The 9,432-nt window shown below is 36.9% G+C and overlaps 1 pseudogene; it reads right to left on the bottom strand.

The window, feature by feature from the left end:
* Positions 1-2,398: 2,398 nt before the first annotated feature.
* On the bottom strand, positions 2,399-9,206 carry LOC137723658 (alanine--tRNA ligase, chloroplastic/mitochondrial-like; annotated as a pseudogene).
* Between the last annotated feature and the right edge of the window lie 226 nt (positions 9,207-9,432).

The following is a 9,432-nucleotide window of genomic DNA, read 5'->3' on the forward strand; positions in this document are numbered from 1 at the left end:
AGTTGATGGTATTTCGTCACCTCTACGGTGAGGTTTTATCATCAATTTAGTGGTGGTCAACGCATTTCCATCCTTAGCTGGAAGGCTAATAGGGTCAGAATGTGTCAATTAGGTATCACTACATGATGGTTAACTACAACGAAGAAAACAAACGAGTACAATGCAAACTGCATATACAACATAGTTGAACCTGTTCAAAGATAGAAGGCGTTGTGGCTTTAAACTTTCCATTTCAGAGAGATTTAAGATGATGTCCAACTGAGCTTTGTCGAGTGCATTTGACAAATTTTCAGGTTTCATCCCACCTGGCTGAGCAAAATTAGGGTTTCCACCCCCTCCACCACCACAAAACTTACCAATAGGCCCTATGAACTTCCCTGCATGCATTCCCAACTGGACAACCCCTGGGGTGAATGCAGCGACCAAAGGACATATTTCCAATTTCGTAGGCCTTCTCATGATTGGTCTGATCAAGTTAGTTTTCGAGTTGTTCGGAACCTCCTGAAGGATGCGAGCCATACGCTCGAGGCCAAGCCCGGTATCTATATTCTTCTGTTTTTAAGGGCTCTAGTGAACCATCATCCTTCTTCTTGAATTCCATGAAAACTAGAATGTAGAACTCTTTAAGAATATGGTGTCATCGTTGAGATCCTGAAAAACAAATTAATCCTGAACGTAAGTAAAGAAAAAAGCCTACAAAGTAATTCAGAATTTAAACCTTTCCTTCCAACTAAAACAAAATTTTACTGAAAACCAACTACATACAGCATATGATGGATCCCCTCTCTGGTTGGAAGTCAAAACACACCTCAGAGCAGGGCGCAAGGACCGGTGACCTCACTAGTCCAAAAGTTGTCATCTTCGCCCATTCTCTTTATAGCTCAACCGGAACGCCCACACGAAGATAAAGAATTTTATTCATATTAAACGGGCGTATTAACTCGAAAAAGACAGACAGAGCTTAAGATCAAAGCATAATGTCCATGTCCATGTACGTAAAACTAAGAATGAAAGAATGTATAAGCAGAAAACGATTAACCAACAAGGTTAATATACAAATTATACATGACAGTAAATATAGATCGGGCCGTCTATAAACTTCAGCTCATAAGCATTTCTACTATAGAAGCGCATCAAAAACAACAAACGAACAAGGTTGATAAACAAAATACATGACTATTCATGAAGAGTAAAAAGTTGCAACTCTTCATTTGAATTTTATGTTTGGAGAGACATATCTTTCCACCAAAAGAACCACTTCTAATTTTCATTCAGATGGTGCTTTACCGCATTGGCAAAAAGCAAATATGCCTGCACACCTTGCTGCGGGTTCTATCCCCAACGATCTCTCCTCATAACAACTAACAAGTTAACTCACTAATGTTATGGTTGTCAAATAATAAATTTATTATATAATAATATTAAATTTATTAAATTTTTCTAACAAATAGTACGATATTCATTGATATGGTGAATAAACACATGCAAAGTGGATAAAGTACATTATTTGGACCTCGATAAAATTCATGCACATTGTACTCATTTTTCCTTGACTAGGTTTTTGATCTTTAGCAAGATTTTAACGATTAAGGGTTTAGGTTTTGTCCCACCAAATTTTCCAAGCAAGGTTCTCAATGGGCAACCATATCATTGTACGGAGGACATCCAATTAGGAGTATTATAAATTATAACTCCATTAATTGGTGGATGACCATCCTACCTCTTCCACTTCACCTTTGGTTTCCATGTAACCTATGCACTAGATATTTTCGTATTTAATTTCCTATCATGTAAAGCCTATAAATAGAGGTTACTACCAAGATGAAATACACAAGTTTGCAGAATATTGTACATTGTCTTTCTCTACTCTTTCTCTCTCTCCTCGTTTCTCTCTACAATTTCTTCCATAGTTTTATAACAAAGCTGTTTTTATCCCCTAAAAGCAAATCCTTGATCAAGTAGGAGGTTACTCGAACCAAGTGACCTAATGTTCTCAGTCCATATCTTGCTATCTTGCAATTATAGACTAACAAAATATGTAGTCTTTTCTAGATATGTAGTTATTTTGACGGTTTTGTAGTGTTCTTTATTTTTCTTTTCTACGAAATAAAATTCATAGATTTGTTTTTCTTTTCTCATATTTTAATTTGCTAACGATCTTTGCTTGAACTCGAAATCAGGACTTGCATATATTTTCAACAGAATCATCCAATTCTACAATTCCACAAAGGAAAATTAACATAGAAAACGAAAGAAAGTTACTAATTTTGAAGAGAAAATTTAATATGAAGTCAAAAGGAGTAATATTTTGATCTTTCATGTTTACTCGTAAGATTTCAGGATTTCTGTGTTCCTGTTATTAACCTTCAAACTTCTAACTTGCAGACCAAGAAATAAAATTATATAAAATTTAAGGTGAGTCATTATACGTATAAATAACGGGAGAGAACCCAGCAGTTTCTTTTGTATCTGTCATCAACATTTCTGGTAAGTAAACATGCTCTAAAAGAAAACCCATCGATTTTGAACTTCCCAATTCAATCCCATCTCAGGTAGGTTTTCCCTAAGCAAATGTGCAACTTTACAACTGGGACCGGTTACTTGAGCGTAGATTGATGGACCTATTTTCTATCCACGCTCTACAATATTAACAATTTCCCCCAAAATAGACGTACCTGTATTCATTTTCGTACGGTAAGACAAATAATAATTCTTTAGACCCGTCAACTAGAATCCTGATGAATGACTTTTAACTTGCCTTTTCCGAGGGAACTGAGATGATCTCCGACCGAGTTTTTTCAAGTGCATTGGACAAATTCTCAGGCTTCCGCCCTCCTGCCTGAGCAAAGTTGGGTCTTCCCCACCCCCTCCACCACCGCACAACTTAGCTATGGGCCATATGAACTTCCCGGCCTGTATTCGCAACTTGACAACCCCTGGGGTGAATGCAGCCACCAGACTTACCTTCTTGTCACCTGGACAAGAGCCCAGAATTACAGCTGCCGGATCTTCTAGCATCTCTATCAGATATTCAGCTGCCTTTTTTAGTGAATCGGCATCAGTGTCTTCCATGGATTCAACTAGTACCCTGTGATATGATATTTTCAACAAAGAGTGCGAAAATATAAGCAAATAACAATGAAGAGGGGGCTCAATTATCGAGCCACTTTTACATGTTGGTTCAAAACCAAATAAGTTAAAACAGAAAATGAGAATCAGGTAGAATACTGAATATAACTCGATTTTTACTTTCACAAGATTTCGTGATTTCTTAGGCTACCATGCATCCTTCAGTACTTCAATCATGAGTTTCTTATCATTTGAAGGTAGGTAGTTCAGATGAGTAAAAATAGTAGTTAAACTCCTCGAGTAAGATGGGTGCTTATTTGATAAATGGCGATATATTCACAAGGCCTATGTAAATATGCAGTCAAATATGTACCTGACTTTTTGTGAAGTTCCCACAGAAATTGCTTTGCTTGCCATGATTGATGCTTTGTAAATTGCTGCTTTTTCTCGTAAGGTAGAAACTTCGTTTCTTGTCATCCGTAACTCCTCTAGCAGATTATCTACCCTGTTTGTTACTTCTTCAGCTTTCACCTTCACAAAGGCAACATTAAATAATAAATTTTCTTGTTCCATTAATAAGGGAAGTATTAAGCACCAAACAGCATTTGGAAACTGGAAAAGAAAAGTGAAAGAGAAAGGAAAAAGAGACAAAAAAACACTAGAATTAAAGAGTAAAAGAAAACATACTTTGAGAGTGGAACATAGTTGTTTCATGTAATAATCTCTGGCATTGACATATTCAATAAAGGCGTCACCTGCCACAGTTTCTATCCGCCTTATTCCAGATGCAATACCCTGTTCTGAGATTATTTTGAAACTGCGTATTTCAGAAGTATTGCTCACATGGGTCCCACCACAAAGTTCCAAGGATACGCCAGGAACCTCTACAACTCGAACCGTTTAAGTGAAAAACTCACCAGCAAATTTCACTCTGCATCCTGTTGAAATAAACACATTGTTTACAGGATCAAGAGAAGATGTGAAGCAGATTCAATATTAGAGATACAGGAGTAAACTATACAAGTTACTGCAGTCCTTGTAATACAAAAGACACTCATACCTCTTCACCATATTTCTCTCCAAACATTGCAATAGCCCCTGCTCCTTTGGCATCAGCAACAGGCATCACTTTAGTTTGTAGCGGTGTTGCATCCCCAACCCATTTATTAACCAGACTTTCAATCTCCGCAAGCTCACTGTCCGTAAGTGGTTGATGAAAGTTGAAATCAAATCTTAGACGCTGAAAGCCACCAATGAACCAGCTTGTGACGTTTCCTGACCTATAACTTTCTTAAGTGCAGACTGCAGCAATGAGTAGCAGTATGATGAACCTGCAGGGAGCTCAACATAGTTCAGATTGCGAGCTAAAATGCCTCAGATAGAATATATTCTAATTAATTAGTGAATACCATATAATAGATCCATATATTGACTTTTGTAGTTGCAATTTATTCAGCTCAGAATATATAGATACCTCTCGTAGTTTTGAAGCTTGTTTAATGTTCATTATTTAGGAGGAAAAACCAATCCTGCAAGTATGTTTGTACCTTAGCTTGCTACCTTAGTTTTGCATCCACTGAGGCTTCCACTTCTTTGCCAACTTCTAGAATTCCCTCTCGGATCGTACCCTTGTGAACAAAAATGTTACCCAAAGATTTTTGGACATCTATTATCTCCATAACAGCCTTGTATTGGTTTTCAACTTGCGGAATACATAGAAATCCATGATCTCCAATTGGACCTCCTGATTCTGCATAAAATGGAGTCCTGTTCAGCAATACTTCTACTTCACTTCCTTTGGAAACCTGTAGGACAGGGTTCCCATTGACTATAAGACTTTCCACTACGGCTGTTGCAGAAAGGGTTTCGTATCCAAGAAATTTGGTGTCTGCAACATCTTTTACAACATCTGCACTATTTCCCAAGGGAAGTTTAACGGCACTATGTGCAGCCTGGGATTGACGCCTTTGGTTTTCCATTTCAATATCAAAACCATTTATATCTATACTTACACCACGTTCTTCAGTCACTTCTGCCGTTATTTCGACAGGAAACCCGTATGTGTCATACAAAAGAAATGCATCTTTTCCTGACAAGCAAGGTACAGTCCCACTTTCTTTTGCACTTGATAATGACTCAACTAACATTTGGTCAAGAAATTTTTCTCCCCTCTCCAGTGTCTGCACAAATTTATTTAAGTTCTTCCCTTTTCAACTCCTCAAATATTCTACCTTCACATCCGGATATATGTGGGTGCTCAAATCTATTACTTTTCCTGCAATGGCTCGTAAAAATGCTCCTTCAAGGTTTCCCTGACCATCTCCCTTTATACCAAGCATCCTGCCAGTAAGAACGGCCCTTCTAATAAGATGTCGAACGACATAACCTTGTCCAATATTTGATGGAACAACCCCATCCGATATGAGATATACAACTGCACGCATGTGATCTCCTATAATCTGAAATAAGAAAACTTCCATGAGCATTCCTACCAATGTGTTTGCTGAAAATACGAACTTAACAGATTGCAGTTTCTTAAACAAGGGCATACTTTGAGGTTCAGTTTTGACTGATCATCAGCTAGGTCATTTGGTACTTTTGCCAATTCTGAGGCTTTCTGTATAATTGGATAGATCAAGTCGGTTTCATAGTTGTTTGAAACCTGCAAGAAAATCATGATTTAATTGATAATTATTGAACAAATTCATATGATACTTTTGTTGCAATCAATGCATCCTGCAGTTAATGACATGCTCAGTTAGTTTTCTTGTAAAACAGTAGAAGTATCAATTTTGCAAAGACATTTATATACATTATCATGCAAAACCAGCAAATCAACTGATACCTTCTGAAGAATGCAGGCCATAAGCTCCAAGCCAAGCCCAGTATCTATATTCTTCTGTTTCAAGGGTTCAAGGGAACCATCATCCTTCTTGTTGAATTCCATAAAAACTAAATTGTGAAACTCTATAAACCTCGTATCATCATTCAGATCCTGAAAAATTAAATTCATCCCAAATGTAAATGAAGGAAAAATCATCGCTGTAAAGTAGTTTGGAATTTAAAACTTTTCCCCTCCAAAGAAATTTTTTGAAAACCAAATACGTACTATATCAGCATATCCCCTCTCAGGATGGAAATCATAATAAATCTCAGAGCATGGACCGCATGGACCAGTAACTCCACTAGTCCAAAAGTTGTCCTCTTCACCCATTCTCTTTAAACACTCAACAGGAACGCCCATCTGAATCAAAAGCCGTGATATGTCACATTCTGTTCTTGCATTGGTTTAATTTAACATCAGTTATAGAACTAGAGATACACTTAAAACAGTTAGTAGAGAACAAAAAAACACCGAGTCTTATATGATATTTGTGATTGTGATACTAGAAGCATACTCCAAAGATAAAGAAAGATGTCCGTTTCATCAGAAGATACTGCACGTATGCATAAGGGTAAAAAGAAAATGTGTGTGTACATTATAAAACCAACCATAAATGTTGAAAGTCAGAAGGAGATTTATCACCGGCTCAATTTAATATAAATGCAATATGTACATGTAAGTATAGCTAGAAAAGAGAAGATGGATGAGCAGAAAAATAAAATAAAAGTAAAAACAACTATCGGGGACCTCGTTAATGGCTAACCTTGTCATGCTAGATTTCAAAAGCTTCATTATCCTCTTCAAAGACACTAATCCACAATCTGTTAGCGGGTAACCCAAATCTGAAAGAACTAAACAGGTTTTGCAGACGTTATATTTTCATGAATAGCAAGGGTATAACTTGATAAAACTATGCATACTCATGAAAGGTAAAGCATAAATGAAATACAGAAGAATACCATAGGACTATTGCTAAAAGGAAAACGAGAAAGAGTACAGTTTCTTATGAGACGGGGCTTTTTTCATAGAGCACGAATGGGAAATAAGAAAGATCATTTTTATAACAAGGAATTAAGATAAGATTCTTTGGAGCTTCTGTTTGCCCAAATGTAATGTATAAAGTGAATTAGGTGAGAACACTATGGCTAACTACTATTCAAAGAATGAGAACAGCGATCATTCTTGAAACAATAACCAGAACTTATAAATTAACATAAATGAGCAATAAACAACATTAAGTTTTTGCATACTCTAAAGTTGAAAGCTCCCATGCCCATTGGATTGCCTCCTCCTTGAAGTAATCTCCAAAACTAAAATTTCCCAGCATCTCAAAGAACGTATGATGTTGAGTTGTTCGGCCTACATTCTCCACATCATTTGTACGTATGCATCTCTGTGCAGTTGTGGCACGAGGAACTTGTCTAGGAACCTGAACGGGATCTGTGAGCACCATTAGAAAAGCTAGAGATTCTGTTTCGAAAAATGTAAGAAAGCAACAAGATCAGGATGAAAACTAAACAAAATCCACACAACAGACCTATAAACATAACATAAACTAATATAGTGTACAATGTATATCACAGTATAGCAGTTCAAAAATACCCAAACTTTGGGGTTCTAATATGACCTTGATGATACACTAATAAACTGCTTTTATTACTTTACAAAAAATTTTTACTTCCCAATTAACGCTGTTATGATTTCAATTGATATAATAACTATCTCATGACAGGTTCTAGAAAGTCTGTGTCATACCTGACCAAGAAATATAGGCTTAAATTGGAGCATTCCCGCAATTGTTAGTAGAACTGTGGGATCATCTGGCACAAGAGAAGCACTTGGAAGAACCTTGTGACCACGGGTAGCATAAAAATCAAGGAACCGACGGCGTATGGAATCCCCACTCACAGAGAGATCCTTGGACTTACCTTCCACCAGTCCATCAGTTGCAGACTGTACAGGTGCTGAAAAGTAATGCAAGTAAAAACCATATCCTATGAATATAAAATCTCAACAATAATTAATAAGCTCTTAAAACAAAAATTATACAATTAGCCAAAGCAACCCGGTGTACTTTTAGTGCTAAACTGCATGCTCTGAATTGTTGTGACGGCACAATGCCGTGGTGATAAAGCCTGAAATTTTTTCCAAAACACCGATGTTCAGAAACTAGTGTGTGAACATGAAGTCAATGTAAAGCACTGAACCAAACATAATGCAATAAAACATATAAATTAAAAATACCAAAATCTGGCACAACTATGATGTGAAGCTGCAAGAAGCGTACTAGATCACAAGATAAAAGTTGGACCTCTCATTACTGATGAACAAGAAATTTTTTCCGTTTACAACATGCAGGCAAATATATAGGTTCCATATGAGTAACAGGCAAACATTAAAGGCCTCCATATAAAGGTAGCATATGGCACTCACTCCTAACGTCCTAATGCAAGAAATTAATAACTTGCAAGAAAATGCTCCGACTACTCGTCTCCTTTCAAACCTTCATTCCGATGATCTCATGTGAACGAATTAACAGAACAAATTCTCTATATATGAAATCCAAAATATATGTAAAAGTCAAGAAAATAAAATGGTTGATACATGTAACAACATCCCGGACCAATGTAGGTGTAGGGGGTCTAAAGATGTATAACAAGAGCTAATTTGCGGCAACCAAAACCCATGAACAATTAGGGGATTTTGAACAAAACAAAAAGGTCAAATCAAATAGGAAAATTTCAATCAAAAGAAACCTTAAACAAAAATTAAACGCGTGCAAAAAAGAAATCTTACGTCAAATAACAAATAGATGCTAATATTGCAGTAAATTTGAAAGGCAATATCAAAAGACAATCTTGCACCCAAAGAAATGGGAATAATAATTGTTCAATAAAAAAAACTCCATAGAGAGCTAATAGCACCACAAATCAAGCAACAAAATAAAGAATTTTAAATGGAAACCAATTGGGTTTTCGACAAGGACTAAATAACAGCAGAAAGCTCAGTAATTGCTCTGAAAATCTCTGAGTTGAAAGCAAAAGATTAGAGCGGAGTTGAAGAAGAAAGTACCGGCGGAAAGGCCCAATTTACGATTTGGGTAGATGAGCAAAGTTGAACTGGGCAACAAGCTAGAAGTGGGAAGTGGAATGAGAGCTTTCCAGCCATGGCTACTGCACAAAGGCTGTGAAAGCTTCAAGCTTTCCATGGCTGTCCTGCGACTGGTGCTGAGAAATTTCAAATGGGCGTTTATATACGTCGGAGACAAGGGAGAGGATAAGGCCTTTGCAGAGTTCCACGTAATTAAGCTTTCAATTGATTTTGGTGGATTTTGGTAATGGGCCAAGGCCCAGAACAGAAGTACCCCAACACAGAGAAACGAACTCGATGTTTTAACTTGAGGAAAAAAAAAAACACAGTAATATATATGATATCCACGTTCAAACCTTGTCGTAGATTTCAAGTTACAATGCTGAATA

This window comes from Pyrus communis, chromosome 2 (genome assembly GCF_963583255.1).
Source record: "Pyrus communis chromosome 2, drPyrComm1.1, whole genome shotgun sequence".
NCBI classification, from domain to species: domain Eukaryota; kingdom Viridiplantae; phylum Streptophyta; class Magnoliopsida; order Rosales; family Rosaceae; genus Pyrus; species Pyrus communis.